The sequence below is a fragment of the Triturus cristatus genome, chromosome 2_1 (assembly GCF_964204655.1).
Source record: "Triturus cristatus chromosome 2_1, aTriCri1.1, whole genome shotgun sequence".
In the NCBI taxonomy this organism is placed as follows: domain Eukaryota; kingdom Metazoa; phylum Chordata; class Amphibia; order Caudata; family Salamandridae; genus Triturus; species Triturus cristatus.
The window spans coordinates 258503173-258519239 of record NC_140581.1 but is presented as its reverse complement, the minus strand read 5'-3'; the positions used below and the strand labels follow the sequence as shown (position 1 = coordinate 258519239).

Genomic DNA, 16067 nt, shown 5'->3' with positions numbered 1-16067 from the left:
CTCCGGACATCAAAGAGGAGTCGCCCTATAACAAGGGGTGCTCTGGGACTGTCCGATAGATTCGCCTTGGAACACCTGAGCCCTGCTGAGTGACTCGCGGCTCCCCTGAAGATCGTAAGACCTCCGAACCTATGCTTGAGCCCTGCTGAGTGACTCGCGGCTCCCCTGAAGATCGTAAGACCTCCGAACTTATGCTTGAGCCCTGCTGAGTGACTCGCGGCTCCCGAAAGATCGTAAGCCCTCTGAACTTATACTCGAGCCTGCTGAGTGACTCGCAGCTCCCACAGACTCTCTTGGTTCCACCGGACCCCACGACGACAAGCGTATCCCCCAGCTCGAGGATTGTGAGCTGTGCGCCGGGTACGCTCCTGCATTTGATTCTTATCCCCAAAGACTGTCCCGCTACCTCCTACCCCCCTCCAAGACTTTGTGAGCCCGCGCTCTACTTGTATATATTTTGCCTTGCTGATCATAAAGATCCTACAACTCCGATCTGATAAAGATTGCTCTTAAGAACTTCTCGTGTACTGTCTTTCTGTCGTGTGGTGCCGAGTATACGATCCTAGATACGAGGTTCCTCCCCTGAGGAGTCTCCCGCCAGCGCCCGGCTACGATACCTCGAGGGTGGGTCTCAGGGCAGTCAGGGCCCCTTCCGAGCCCCTCTGAGGTCGCCTTCTAACACCTAGTAAGCTTGTATACAATATCCCGAATCACCTTAACCCAAATCTGACCCATTATAGGGCAACCCCACACCATTGGATTGGATGGTGTCAACTTGCATCATAACGTTGATCCTATGGGGTGTGCGATAGGTTGCGTGGAGATAATTTAATTGGGTGTATTTGAAACTAGTATTCCTAGATATCCTGTGGACTTGTGCTCGGGTTTGTTCCCATTCTTTACCCCTAAACTCTCTGCCCAACGAGCCCTCCCATCTGGTATGCAAAGGCGCAAGGCCAGTAATTGTCATTGATAGAAATGTCTTGTAAATTCAGGTGATTCATTTACGCCTCCCACCAAAGGTGAGGAGGGTCTGTAAAAGGTCCTGGGTGTGCAGCCCTGTAATGTTTTGTCCCCACAGTGCACTCAATAGTGCATATTTAAGAAATGGTGTCCCCTCCAGGCAGCAGCTCCCTCGTCAAAGCAGTCCTCAGTTGTTTCTATTTCCACATTGCTGCAGTCTCGTCTCAGTGAAGTGGCTCTCCCGACACTAGGTAGCCCCACCGGGGCAGAGCTTGCGCATTAAGGGTGTGTCTTTTTTTTTTTTTTTATTACAGCCTTTCAGAGCCCCACCACAAGGAGAGTGGATCTTCTCATCAATGTCACCCTCGCTCCCAGCATCAGCATGATTAGTGTCCCATTGTGGCATGGCTTTCTGGCATACCCATCTCCTCCACCTGATGCCCTGTAAGCTGTCGGGCTAGCCATTGTAGCTGTACTGGTAAAAATAGATCTCAAAGTCCGGAGCACCCAGGCCACCCTCAGCCATTGGGCATCACAATATGTTCAAAACGAACCAGTGACTACCACCAACCCAAAGCAATTCCTGCAGCAACACATTTAGTTCCCTGATCCAAGTCTGTGGTACCCAAACCAGTAGGTTCATAGCATAATAAAGGACTCAAGGAGACATTACTATCTTCGACAGTGCAATTCACACCATTATTGGAAGTTTTAATGATCGCCTCCTGGGCCCGCAGTGTCCCTCCCTAGTTTCCCACCCTGCCGTCCGTCACAGAGTGGTACACCTTAACCCCCAGGTACTGTAGTACTCTGGGGTCCCATCTAATACCAGCCTGCACCACCGCTGGTTGTAGAGTCAGAATGTTAGCAGTTATTGGGAAGGTGCAGGTTTTACTTCAGTTAGTCAGAAGGCATGACAGCCTCACCAGTTTCTCAAGAGGGTCAGTGCCCCATGGTACCCCTGTCTCTGAATCCAGAGATGCAGAAGCATGTCGTCAGCATACAGCAACGCCAGATGCTCCCAGTCCCCCAGCAGGACCCCTCTCCCTCTATCCTGAGTACAAAGGCAACAGGCTCAACCACCAACGCGGAGGTGGTGTACCCTGAACATCTCAGATATATACTGTCCTATTCAAACTCTAGCAGAGGCTCCTGAGCATAATAGAGTAAGTATTCCTTGGCTGCGATATATTAAATCTAAGCTGGAGACACTTGGCTGTTTAGAATTATTTGAGAGACCATGCGAGCTGTCTAAACCAGAAATTAAAGACTTTAAATCCCAGTTCATGTGCAGGGCAAAGCTGTTGAGAGAAGGCGAGGAAGTGTGTAAACCATCCGTTAGGAGATTTGTCATGTTAAGTATGGGCAATGAGATTCAGCCATACTTGACCTATATAAATAATCCTTATCACTTGTTTTTATTGATTAGGTTTAAACATGGCATGTTACCCTGGCTCCTAGCTCACCCGAAGGGCTTTTTTAAAGAGGGCACTTTGGACCCTTGTCCTTGTGATAACGCCTCTGAACAAAATACGCTGCATATGATTTTTTTCTGTAAATTTTACATTTTGCAACGTAAGAAATTTATTTGCCCTATTCTTAAGAACTGTCACTTTGAGCAAGTGAGGCCCGCGTTGGTATACCTGCAAATGCTGGGTTCTCCTTTTGTCTGTTTTGGAGTAGCCAACTATCTTACTGGGGCTATCAGAAGTAGAAATCGAATGTAGTTTAATATACCTTACCACTATTTATAGTATGTTTGACAGTCTGAGTCCGGGCCTTTTTACCTTTTTCTTTAGAAAATATGAAATAGTTTTATAATTTTTGGCTTGCCTTACTTTTTATTGTCAATGTTCGCCAATTATCTGTTTAAATACGTTTTTATGTATAATTGTGAATTGTGTATTGTCTGAAACTCCTTGGTTAATTATTCTTAAGTGTAACTATTTGCAAATGAAATTTTGTGTATGCTTTGATGGTTTTAAGTATTAACCGAATAAAGCTATTGTTGACTGAGTAAGTCACTTATCGTACCCCTGTTCTAGGTTCATACTTGCCATCACGGTTCTGAGGTACTCCCAGTGTATAGTGTCAAATATCTTTTTAGTGTCTATGAAGCGGACCAGCGCTATATTGCAATATTGTTCAGGTGTTCATCCATCACTCTAAAGCGGTCTAATATTTAGGGAGGTTTTGCGTTGAGTTATTAAGCCACACTTCCCTCGGTGGATCATCGCTGACAGATGTGCTTCAGGTGGTTAGCTAGTATTTTGCTGAGAACTTGTAGTCGAAACTTACCATAAACAGGGGCCAGTATGTCATTGCATCAAGTGCATCACTTCGAGATTTCAGGATCGATATGATCAGGGCTCCTCTTATGGTGTCCGGCAGCACACCCCTTTCCAGAGCCACCATACATTGCAGCTAGGCACTGAGCCAGACTGTACTCATAGGTGTGGTAGAACTCTACCGGCAGCTCGTCTGTTCCGGGCATCCTGTCGCGCACCAGCTCTGAGATAGCCCTCTTAGTTTCTGGCTCCATTATCGACTCTCCCAGTCCCTCACGCGACTGAGCATGCAAGTGGGCGAGATGTGCACTACCAAAAATCCTTTCTGTCACGTGCCCCTGGAATAAAAGGCTGCTCGCCATATAGGGCTCCATCATGCTGAACAAATACATTGTGTATGTCACTCTGCGACAGCATAAGCTCACCCTCTGTGTTCCTGACACGAGTAATAGGGCGATTGCCCTCCAGTTTTAAAAACGATGTCCAAAAACGGGTCGCTCCCCTCACCCCCAGTGTGGCTGATATTCAAGAGGTTCGAGGCATGTGGGCTGCTGAATTCATATCTGTGCATAGATCGCCGCCTAGTGTTGGGTCCGGATGTTTGCACGTTGTTGTCCTGGAAGAGTCTTCGAAGTATCCTTGGATAGGTGACTCCTCCCCTGGACTACAGTGCGCATGGGCATCCTCTCCATCCTCAGATTGTTTTTTTCCGCCATTGGGTTCGGATGTGCTATCTTAGCTCAAGTTAGGAAAATATTTGGTCGAGGCCAAAAGGCCTTTAGTTCGCGTCGGTACTGTTTATCGATCGGGTTTCGATAGCATTTTGTTAGTTTACTAACTTTCAGCACCGACTTCTTTCGCATTTACCTGTCCATCGACTACTTCGACGATGGAATCCAGGACGCCATTCAAAAGGTGTCCGGTATGCAATGCGAAGTACCCACACATCGACGTCCATCCGGTGTGCAACAAATGCCTTTCGCCGGACCACGACGAATCGACATGCATGGCCTGTGCCCGGTTCCGTTCCAAGAAGACTATAAGGAACCGAAGAGCGGCGAGGCTCGAGGCGCGGCACGCGGCACCGGCCCCAACAGACATCTTCGACGAGGCCGACGTCGAAGAATTAGAAGTCATACCCTCCAGTCCCGTTTCCGAACACGACCCCGGATCGGACGAGGGCGACGAGTCACTCTTCCACAGAGGTGAAGACGACACCGAGGTAGGAGACGACGAGGAGGCCTTAGGGGCCGAAGAGAGTAGCTCCAATGATGAACAAGGCCTACCTGTTCTAACCGAAGAAACACCAGCGCCACAGCCTTTGGCTCCGGTCGAGGGATCGCCTTCGGGCCTTACCCGAGACCCATCCCGTAGTTCTTCGGCCCCGCCCTCGGGCCCGGCCTCGGACGTTCAGCGGCAGCCATTGCTGCATAAGCCAGCTGGTTTCCCTACCACAAAACCGAAACCGAAAGCTGCTCCGGTTCATACGAAACCGAAACTGAAAGTGGCGCTGGTCGGATCGAGGCCTTCCACGCCTTCGACGCCAGCGCAACGCGTCGGCACCGACCGCACCAAGAGGGACTTCGGTGCCGAACTGGAATCGGGCGACATCGGAGTCGACAAACGGAAAAAGGCCATCGGCACCGAGAAACCTACTCGGCTACCGACGCCAACGACACCGAGGGCAATACCGCCTGCTTCGCCTCGCGTCGCTCCCTCGCCTCACGTATCGAGGACGTCGACGGTGATCTCCACACCTCGACTCGAGAACCCGCCGGCACCGAAAAAATCCACGCCCGGCTCTACGAACCTGCCCGGTGCCAAAGCCTCAAAGACGCCCCAAGTGCGGCCTGCTGCGACGCAAAGCAACAAAACCACGGCGGCCCTCAAAGACCCGTCGGGTTCCGGCCCGATCGGAGCTCCAGCAACCTCTACGGGGCCAGCCAACATTACCTTCGGCTTGCCTCCGTCAACAATCCCGAAGATGTTCCAACTCAGGACACGGGTTACCCAGACTCCGGTTCCACCGGACGAGATGTCTCCGTCACGTGTCATCGACGCCGACACTGGCAGGATGATTCTCCACGACCGAAGAATAACTTCGGAACCGCCATTGGACCCTTTCAGGATCCCACTAAAAAGGAAGCTGCCTGTGGAATCAGAACCTCTCCTTTATGAACCGTTCCATTCCTCCTACCAGGATCCACACCGGTTCTCCCCCACACGCTCCGACACGGATGCATTGGAGGACTACATGGATGACCAAGCACCCTACCATGTAGACACAGACCCTGATGACCAGCAGGACCCTGATCAAACTTGGGGCGACCCTGCAGACCCCAGTGCACCTCTCGATACACAGGACCCACAACTCTATGGGGCAAAAACATCTCCCACGGAGGATACTGCGGCGTTCAACGCTCTTATTGAACGTGCTGCAAATAACCATGGGGTACAGCTTCACTCAGATACCATCGAGGATGACTTTCTAATGGACACTTTTGCATCCTCAGAAAGACATGTAAAAACTCTGCCAATGCTGAAGGGGGTCCTCAAACCGGCTAAGGACATTTTCAAGGAACCCACCAGGGCACGAGTGATAAACCCCAGGATTGATAAAAAATACAGATCAGCACCTGGGGATCCTACTTACATCAAAGGACAATTACCACTCGACTCCATCGTCGTAGCGAATGCTCGCAAGAGGGCACACTCGCAAACGACAGGTGACGCTCCTCCCCCGGACAAAGAGTCCAAGGTGCTAGAGACCTCCGGCAAGCGAGTTGCCGCCCAGGCTGCCAACATATGGCGCATAGCCAACACTCAAGCGCTCCTCGCTCGCTACGATAGAGCGCACTATGACACATTGGAGCAACTACTCCAACATCTCCCTGACCAGTTCAAAGAAGGTGCAGAAATTCTTATCAGAGAGGGACAGCTACTCACAAATGCTTCCATCAAATGTGCACTAGATGCTGCAGACACGGCTGCCAGGGCCATAAACACAAGCGTCATGCTGCGACGACATGCCTGGCTACGAATCTCAGGATTCAAGCCTGAGGTGCAAAACAACATACTGAACCAGCCCGTCAACCCCGACTATTTATTCGGCCCAGAGGTTGACACCACCCTCGAAAAGATAAAAAAGGACACGGACACTGCAAAGTCCATGGGCGCCCTCCAAACTCAGTCCTTTCGGAGCGGCTCCTTTCGTCGCCCCGGAAACAAGGGGGCAGGTAGAGGACAGGGGTCACAACAAACGTATAACAAAGGCAATACACAGACCACCTACGATAAAAACACCCGAGGTGGATATCGTGGCTCCAGTACAAAGGGCAGAGGACGTGGCTACGGCAACACCAGGTCCTCCCCCAAGAACAAGCAGTGACGCCCTCTCCCTTCCTCCCGACCACATAACACCTGTCGGGGGAAGACTACAAAGGTTCCTGTCCACGTGGAACTCCATCACCACGGACAGGTGGGTCAAAGATATTGTAAAATACGGTTACTGTCTGGAGTTAACCTCCACTCCACCCACAATACCACCAAGAAACCGTCCTATGTCCTCAGAGCACTTAACGCTCTTACAGCAAGAGGTGCAAAGTATGGTTCTAAAAGGCGCTATAGAGGTCGTCCCCATCCACGAGCAGGGTACGGGGGTTTACTCCCTCTACTTTTTAATTCCAAAGAAGGACGGGTCGCTCAGGCCTATATTAGACCTGAGACCCCTGAGCCAGTACATTCTTTCAGAGCACTTTCACATGCTCACCCTACAGCAAGTCCTTCCGCTTCTCAAGCAGGGAGACTTCCTAGCCTCACTGGACCTCAAGGATGCGTACTTTCACATACCCATCCACCCTTCACACAAAAAATTCCTCAGGTTCACTGTTCAGGGGCAGCACTATCAGTTCAAAGTCCTTCCCTTCGGCGTGACAACAGCGCCCAGGGTTTTCACGAAGTGCCTAGCTACGGTGGCAGCACATTTACGGAGGCAGCATATACACGTCTACCCCTACCTAGACGACTGGCTCGTTCAAGCGAAGTCAGCCCAGCAATGTGCAAGCCACATGTCCCGCACCATTCACCTTCTTCACAGTCTGGGATTCTCACTAAATTACCCAAAGTCCCATCTCCAGCCCGCACACGTACAACAGTACCTAGGTGCGACTATAGACACTCTGGCGGCCACAGCTCAGCCAAATTTAGTGAGGATCAACAGCATACAACTGCTGATCTCCAAGTTCAAACCCAATCACTCGCTTCCAGCGCGAGTGTTTATGCAGTTGATAGGCATGATGGCCTCCTGCATCTTCATAGTCCCGCACGCGAGGTTACATATGCGCCCACTTCAGGAGTGCCTAGCACGTCAGTGGAATCAGGCTCAAGGACAGTTGAAAGACCTAGTGTTGGTGAGCGGTCGGGCATACAACTCTCTGCGTCTCTCCAGGGATGGGGAGCTCATGTACTCCACTACACAGTGCAGGGACTATGGACGACACAACAGAAGAAGATGCACATCAACCTTCTGGAACTGATGGCAATCTTCCTGGCCATGAAGGCATTCAAAGTACATCTGTGCAACAAAGTCGTGTTGATCCGGACGGACAACATGACTGCCATGTACTACATACAGAAGCAGGGAGGAACACACTCTCCACAGTTGTCTCATCTGGCTCAGAGCATGTGGAAGTGGGCCATTCAGAGGAACATGTTCCTCATGGCGGAACACCTCCCTGGCAAGGACAACCAGATGGCGGATCTGCTCAGCAGACACAGCCACCAGATGCACGAGTGGGAGTTACACCCATCAGTACTCCAACCGTACTTCCAGCAGTGGGGTCATCCAGAGATAGACCTATTCGCAACAAGCGAAAACGCAAAATGCCAAAGCTTCGCCGCCAGATTCCCACATCCGCAGTCGCAGGGCAATGCGATATGGATGAACTGGTCCGGCAGATTTGCGTACGCTTTTCCCCCAGCGCCGCTGATACCGCTGGTGGCTCGCAAACTACGACAACACTCCCTGACACTCGTCCTAGTTGCTCCCACGTGGGCACGCCAGCCGTGGTACACCACCTTCCTCGAACTTTCCGTGGTGCCGCATCAAAGGCTGCGGATCAAACCCGCGCAATTGACGCAGAACCATGGAGAGGTTCAGCACCCAGATCCGCAACAGCTGAACCTGGCGATCTGGCTCCTGAAGTCCTAGAGTTTGGCTATCTCAACCTGCCACCTGACTGTATGGACATCATCAAGGAGGCCAGGAGACCCACTACCAGGGCTTGCTATGCAGCCAAATGGAAAAGGTTCGTCATTTATTGCAGTAATAATGACATCAACCCGCTGGACGCATCCATCCACAACATCATCTGTTACCTCTTACACCTATACCGATGCAATCTGGCGTACACCTCTATACGTGTCCATTTGACCGCAATATCAGCCTATCTGCAAACCAGGCAGCACCTCTCTCTATTCAGAGTGCCTGCCATCAAAGCATTCTTGGAAGGGCTCAAACGAGTCATTCCACCTAGTCACCCACCGGCTCCAATGTGGAACCTCAACTTGGTCCTCACACGCCTGATGGGTCCACCCTTTGAACCTCTACACTCATGCGAGATTCAATTCCTTACCTGGAAAGTGGCCTTCCTAGTAGCGATCACTTCCCTAAGAAGAGTTAGTGAACTCCAGGCACTAACCGTTCAAGAGCCATTTATTCAGGTTCACGCCAACAGGGTCGTACTACGTACCAACCCCAAATTCATGCCCAAGGTAATATCGCAGTTCCACATGAATCAGACTATTGAACTGCCCGTTTTCTTCCAAAACCCACAAACTGTTGCGGAAAGGGCACTACATACACTAGATGTACGGAGGGCCCTCATGTACTACATCGACAGGACTAAACCATTCAGGAAGACAAAACAACTGTTCGTTGCCTTTGCCCCACACCACAAAGGTAACGCCATCTCCAAAGCAGGGATAGCCAGATGGATAGTTAAGTGTATTCAAATCTGTTATCAAAAGGCAAAACGCACATTAACTATTCCACCACGAGCCCACTCAACACGTAAGTTGGGGGCTTCCATGGCCTTCCTAGGAAATATTCCCCTGCATGATATATGCAGAGCAGCCACATGGTCCACTACACACACATTTACAAAACACTATTGTGTAGATGTGCAGTCAAAACAGCAGGCAGCTGTAGGACAGGCTGTTCTCAAGACACTTTTTCAGACCGCTGCAGCTGGCACGGGTAGCCGCCGCTAATAGAGGGCACTGCTATGTATTCTATGCACAGATATGAATTCAGCAGCCCACATGCCTCGAACTGAATATGCTACTTACCAGTATGCATCTGTTCTTGGCATGTAGGGCTGCTGACATTCATATCGCCCTCCCTCCTCCCCGGCGCCTGTCGCAGCTGCAGCTCTCAGAATTACTGCAAGCATGGTCATCACTTTCTGTATCTACTCCATCACTGCCACAATGGCGAAAAACAATCTGAGGATGGAGAGGATGCCCATGCGCACTGTAGTCCAGGGGAGGAGTCACCTATCCAAGGATACTTCGAAGACTCTTCCAGGACAACAACGTGCAAACATCCGGACCCAACACTAGGCGGCGATCTATGCACAGATATGAATGTCAGCAGCCCTACATGCCAAGAACAGATGCATACTGGTAAGTAGCATATTCATTCCCCGTTTATGATGGTACTCAGATGCTCCTGTATTCCCACATGCTTTTCCTTCTCTTCAACCCAGCTGAGGCGCACTAAGGGGTCAGTAGGGATCTTTTTCAGAATTCTTAGGATTGAAAAGGATTGGCATATCATGCTAGAACAGGACAATACATTTTTTGGGTAATCGAGGGAAGATATCTGCCCCTTTGCAAATTAAATATAGCCAAAAAATGATTTACTACCTCTAACATTGTTAATAATCTGGCAATCGAATGCTATTTAACAGAAAATCATGTACAAACATCCAATATTTCATATTGTTTAAACAAGAATTGTGATGCAGCTATTTTGATATGTTTCAACGTCTTGAATTCCATTTTAGTAATATAGTAGAAAGACTCCCTCATCCTTCTTTCCTCACTCCTTGAACCTTGAACAAATAAAAACATTCACCCCCAGTCAAGAGAACTGGGTTAAATCCATCATTCTTTTGCTCACCATGCCACCACAGTTTAGACCTGTCCATATGCAAATCAGTCTTGACCCTGTGCCTCATGGGAACAGTCCAGCCCGAACTGCCAAGCCAGGTCCTCCCTGGACCGGAAACAAGTATCCTAGGACTGGTATCGGGGTTTCACCCCTCTTCAGCCAGGATAGCTTGATTCCAGTGGCACAGTGAGCCCAGGACCCACGTCTGGGTATACCTGGCGCACTTAGGTCGAGAAAGCAAAAGACACATAATTGATGGACGGAATGCAGAACAAATCAAAATATTCACCCCCAGTCAAGAGATCTGGGTTAAATCCATCATTCTTTTGCTCACCATGCCACCGCAGTTTAGACCTGGCCATATGCAAATTAGTCTTGACCCTGTGCCTCATTTGAACAGTCTTACACAAACTGCCAAGCCAGGTCCTCCCTGGACCGGAAACAAGCATCCTAGGACCAGAAGGAAGGAATACTTTTTTGTTTGATTAATTAAAATCATTACAATGGTGAACATGCATCACTAATAAAAAACGTACATCAAGTGGTTGCTAAAATATTTACACATAGCACAAAAGACAGGCGTTATCTAAGTCCTATGTTTTCGCTTACATTATTTCCTCTTAGTTTTTTTAGAATCCACCCAAATGCGTCCATTTAGTCCATTTGTACCATCATAATGAATAGGAAAAGTAGAGTACATCAATAAATAATTAAAAGACCTGGAAGTCTATATTTGTTCATACTAATAAAATATGAACTTCATCTAGACAATATGACTTTTTAAGAAGCGATTAAGAAACAGTTAAGAACCGTGGTTGTCCGTTCGAATTTAGCATCTGCTAAGGACTCAGGGCAAGACATTAGTCATTTAAGAGTTAATGACCAATACCACTGATAGTGCAATTCCATGTATATGGTAAAATCCCTGCATACAATACTTTAAAGGTTCCAGGACGCACAAGAAAGCAAAAAAATCTGTGTGCAAAAGGCCGTAATCAACTGCTGTTGAGTGGTACGGAGGAATGAGTAAATCAACAAAACAACATTGGACTTGATCCTCCCTTTTATGATTATCAGTTGATGACTTGCTGTTTATAAATCTTCTTGCTGTTCTTGTAGCGAACTTGGTGTACTGGATATTAAGAAATGGATTATCCGGGTTCATTGATGCAAGGATAGCTTGCCGACACGTGCGAATGCCAAGTTTGCTCCATTCGCTCTTTAGCAAGATCTTTCGGTCGTCAAGGAGTGCAGGACAAAGACATATCACATGCTCGATTGTTTCCTTGCTACTCCCGCACCCCCTGCACATTATGTTGGTATTTGCATGGCACCAACTTGGCAAATGATACAGGAATGGCCATTCACCCCTTCTGAGGGCCAAAAATCTTTTTTTCCACAACACTGAATAGGTACATGTCAAATAGGGTGCCATGATCCCTGGCTTAAACCCTGAAACGATTGTCCAGGCATGCTTACGTTGTGCCAGTTGGGTTTTATCCGAGTGGAAAGACTAGAGGCGAACATTTCTTTTGATGTGGATTTTAAGTGCTTGCTGCGATGGATTGGAGCTCCAGATTTCTTCTGTGTCCAGGAGTTTTAGAGAGTCTTGTAGATAACGCTGGTATGATTTGCCAAACTGACCGGCTGAGATTTCCTGCCACAAAAAGGCCTCCAGGCTTCCTTCTCTGGAGGTACGTACCTTGTTGCACAGACTGATCAATGCTCCAGCCCCTACTGCTTGGTGATCTTGGCGACCAAACTCAAGACGTATTTGAGCGGAGGATGAGGTTTTTGGAAGGCTCAGCACTTGTTTGAATATTCTTGTTATTATTTTGTTCACGTGGCTGTTGTCTTTCCCTTGCATGATCTCCTGGCTATAGGTGAGGAAGTTGATGATTTTTGCCTTCATGACAGTTATAAGTGGGGTCAGGCTTGGACCGGACAGTTGCCTTGCAAGGGTCTTAAATGCCACCTGGATTGTCAAGGCTTTGGCTTCTGCCTCGTCTCTATGTTTAGAGAATGAGCCCCTTCTATCCATGTGGACCCCCAAGTACTTATATGAAACGGCTCTGTCAAAGCTTTTGCCATTGTATTGCCAACCGCCACCTTGGTATTTCCTTAGCCCAAAGGTGATTGCCCTTGTCTTTGTTAGATTCAGTTCCAGTTTGTTTTCGGTGGTGTAAAGGGACAGCCGATCGAGTAGTCTCTGCAAGCCGACCCTGGTGTGACTAAGCAGGACAAGGTGATCCGCATACAGTAGATTACTAACTCTTACCCCGGCGAGTTTTGGAGGGTGAGAGTTAACTTCATTGAGTGACTCTGACAGATCGGAAATGAAGCGATCGAAAAGAAGTTGCTGCCAGCACACAACCTTGTTTCACTCCGCGAGATGTTTGTATTTTCCTTGAGCTATACGATCCGTCCCCAAGTCTTATGCGGATCCATGTGTTAGTGTGTAGTGCAATTATGGCTTGTAGAAGCACTGGTGGAATCCCCCATTTCCGCAGTTTGAGCCATAATCGGCTTTGAGGTACGCGGTCAAAAGCGGCCTTAAAGTCAACGAAACAGCCATGCATTAATATTCCTGAGGCTGCCACTTTGTCCAACAGGAGGTTTGTTATGGTGCCTGTTTTTTGCACAAATCCTGTCTGGTTAAAGGGTATAAGATGGTTTTTCATGGCCCAGGACGCCAGATCTTGAAGGAGCAGTTTGGCATAGTATTTCGATTCCACATCCAGTAGGGTAATCATCCTGTAGTTTTTCAGGTCTGATCTCTTGCCACCTTTATAAATTGGATGTATAATGGCATCATGCCACGACTCTGGTAACACCTGGTTGGTCCAGCAATAAAAAAAGAGGGGTGGCAGTTGATTTTCCCAGATTTCTGTATCCTGTTTATACAGAGACTGGGGTAGACCATTTGGCCCTGGGGCTCCATCTGAGCGACCCTAAGTTATAATTCAAGCTGTTTTTTCTGTAATAGTTTCCAATGTTGTGGGTGCACATTGGGGCGGTACTGCGAGCTGGAGCAGAGATTTCATATCAGTTGCCGATAGCATCCTTCTGTTTGATTCAGCGTATTTCTCTGGTGGCTCTACATCTGTTGTACCTAGCAGTTGGCATAAATTGAGTTGTGGGGCCATAGCTGGAGGTTTGGCCAGTGGACCATCTTCTTTTTCTGGTTCTTCAAAATGGGTTGTTAGATACCATACCCATTCAGCTTCAGAGATGTTGGCGCTACTTTGTCCTCCTAGTTTATGTATTTTGGAATTAACAAGCGACCAGAAAGATTTTGGGTTATGATTTTTACTTGCATGTATCAATTTTAACCAGAACTGCTCGGAACGTTTGTTTTTCTCAAGAAATATTGCTTGTCGAAGTGCTTTTTGAGCTTGCTTATATTTATTGAATTTATGATCTTCCCCTGGGTGCCTACGTACTAGTTTTAGCGCACTATTACGTATTGATTTTAATTTCTTAATTTCAGCTGTTATTATTGTAAAATTACCTTTTTTGGTTTTTCGTATAGTACGTGGGAAGTTTTTAAGCAGTTCCCGGGAGAAGAGTTCCCATGCTATAGTAGGCGGGAATGCTCCTTGAGTCTTGCAGGGCTCTACATTTGCGCACAATTGGATCTGACCATTTCAACCTTTTGAGGTTTTCAGTATAATTTCCTCTTGAAGTCAGGCTTGTCACGGCATGATGTGCTAGGTGAAATGACATGGTAATCACTCGGGGATGATGATCGCTGTTTCCTCAAGCAGCTATAGTGTAATCCTAGGACCGGTTTCAGGGTTTCACCCCTCTTCAACCAGGATAGCTTGAATCCAGTGGCACAGTGAGCCCAGGACCCACGTCTGGGCATACCTGGCACACTTAAAGCGAGAAAGCAAAAGACACACAATTGATGGACGGAATGCAGAACAAATCAAAACATTCATCCCCAGTCAAGAGATCTGGGTTAAATCCATCATTCTTTTGTTCACCATGCCACCCCAATTTAGACCTGGCCATATGCAAATCAGTCTTGACCCTGTGCCTCATGGGAACAGTCTAGCCCCACCTGCCAAGCCAGGGCCTCCCTGGACCAGAAATAAGCATCCTGGACCAGTTTCGGGGTTTCACCCCTCTTCAGCCAGGATAGCTTGATTCCAGTGGCACAGAGAGCCCAGGACCCACGTTTGGGAATACCTGGCACACTTAGGGCGAGAAAGCAAAAAACACACAATTGATGGACAGAATGCAGAACAAATCAAAACATTCACCCCCAGTCAAGAGATCTGGGTTAAATCCATCATTCTTTTGCTCACCATGCCACTGCAGTTTAGACCTGGCCATATGCAAATCAGTCTTGACCCTGTGCCTCATGGGAACCGTCCAGCCCAAACTGCCAAGCCAGGTCCTCCCTGGACCAGAAACAAGCATCTTTGCCACCCCGAGTGGGACGGGTATGCCCAGACCTGGGTCCTGTGCGCTCCATGCCACTGGAGTCAAGCTATCCTGGCTGATGAGGGCTGAAAGCCCGAAACCGGCCCTAGGATGCTTGTTTCCAGTCCAGGGAGGACCTGGCCTGGAAGTTCGGGCTTGACTGTTCCCATTGGGCGCAGGGTCAAGACTGATTTGCATACGGCTGGGTCCAAACTGTAATGGCATGATGAGCAAAAAAACAATGGATTTAGGCCCAGAACTCTGTACTGGGGTGAATGTACGACATTGTTCTGCATTCTGTCCACCAATTGTTGTTTTTGGTGTTGTGGTTAAGGTATACCACTGGGGCAAATGTGCATCATTACTTTTCTTGACTGCAGAACCACTTTCCTCCATTGCACTGAAATTGCACCTTTATTTCCCCTTTAACATGAAATGTTGCCATTGGTTGGGGTGGAATCAGGTGATCAAACTAGCACATTGGCATAGCTAGACCTTTTGCCGCCTGTGACAGTCCCTGCATTTGCTGCCTCGCGACGGCCGCAGGTAGCAGCAGGACGGGGGGTGGAGGGGTGCTGGAGATCCCTGTGTTTTCCTCCCCGTGACAGCCGCAGGTAAGAACTCGTGCCACCTGGGGCGAGCTGCCACCCCTTTGCTACGCCACTGATCTAGCACCAGCACCTGTGAAGCAGAGGGGGCCAGGCATCTGAAGGTAAGCAAAACAAAATCTCTCACATGGTCCATGCATATGTGTGGGTGATAGCGAGTTTGTGAGAGTATAGTATGTGGGAGCATGTCAGCTTGTGTATGTATGTGTGAGAGTGAGTGACGGGGAGAGAGGGACATTGAGTGAGTCAGAGGGTGTGAGAATAAGTGAGACTGTGCAAGAGTGAGAGAGTGAAACAGTAAAAGTAAGTGCAAGTGAGTATGAATGAGTCTGGTCCTGGAGTATTGGAATTAATTCTTGGCTTATGGAGGCAAAATGCTAGCACTGACATATTGAAGGTAATTCTTGTCATAAGGAGCATTCGTGGCAAAATGCTGATGCTATCATATTGGAGGTAATTCTTGGCATATGGGACACCCATGGCAAAACTCTGGGGGAAATACTTGGCTTAAAGGACATTCAAAATGTTGGCACAGCCAAGCTAGACATATAATTCTTGAATTGGGGGAAAACCATGACAAAACAAGGGCTGACGCAACAGAAG

The 16067-nt window shown here is 48.5% G+C and overlaps 1 pseudogene across 1 annotated transcript in view; it reads left to right on the top strand.

The window, feature by feature from the left end:
• The window catches only part of LOC146864063 (prolactin receptor-like), a 216396-nt pseudogene that overhangs the window by 178566 nt on the left and 21763 nt on the right, over positions 1–16067 (top strand). The gene's annotated exons all lie outside the window — the stretch shown is intronic.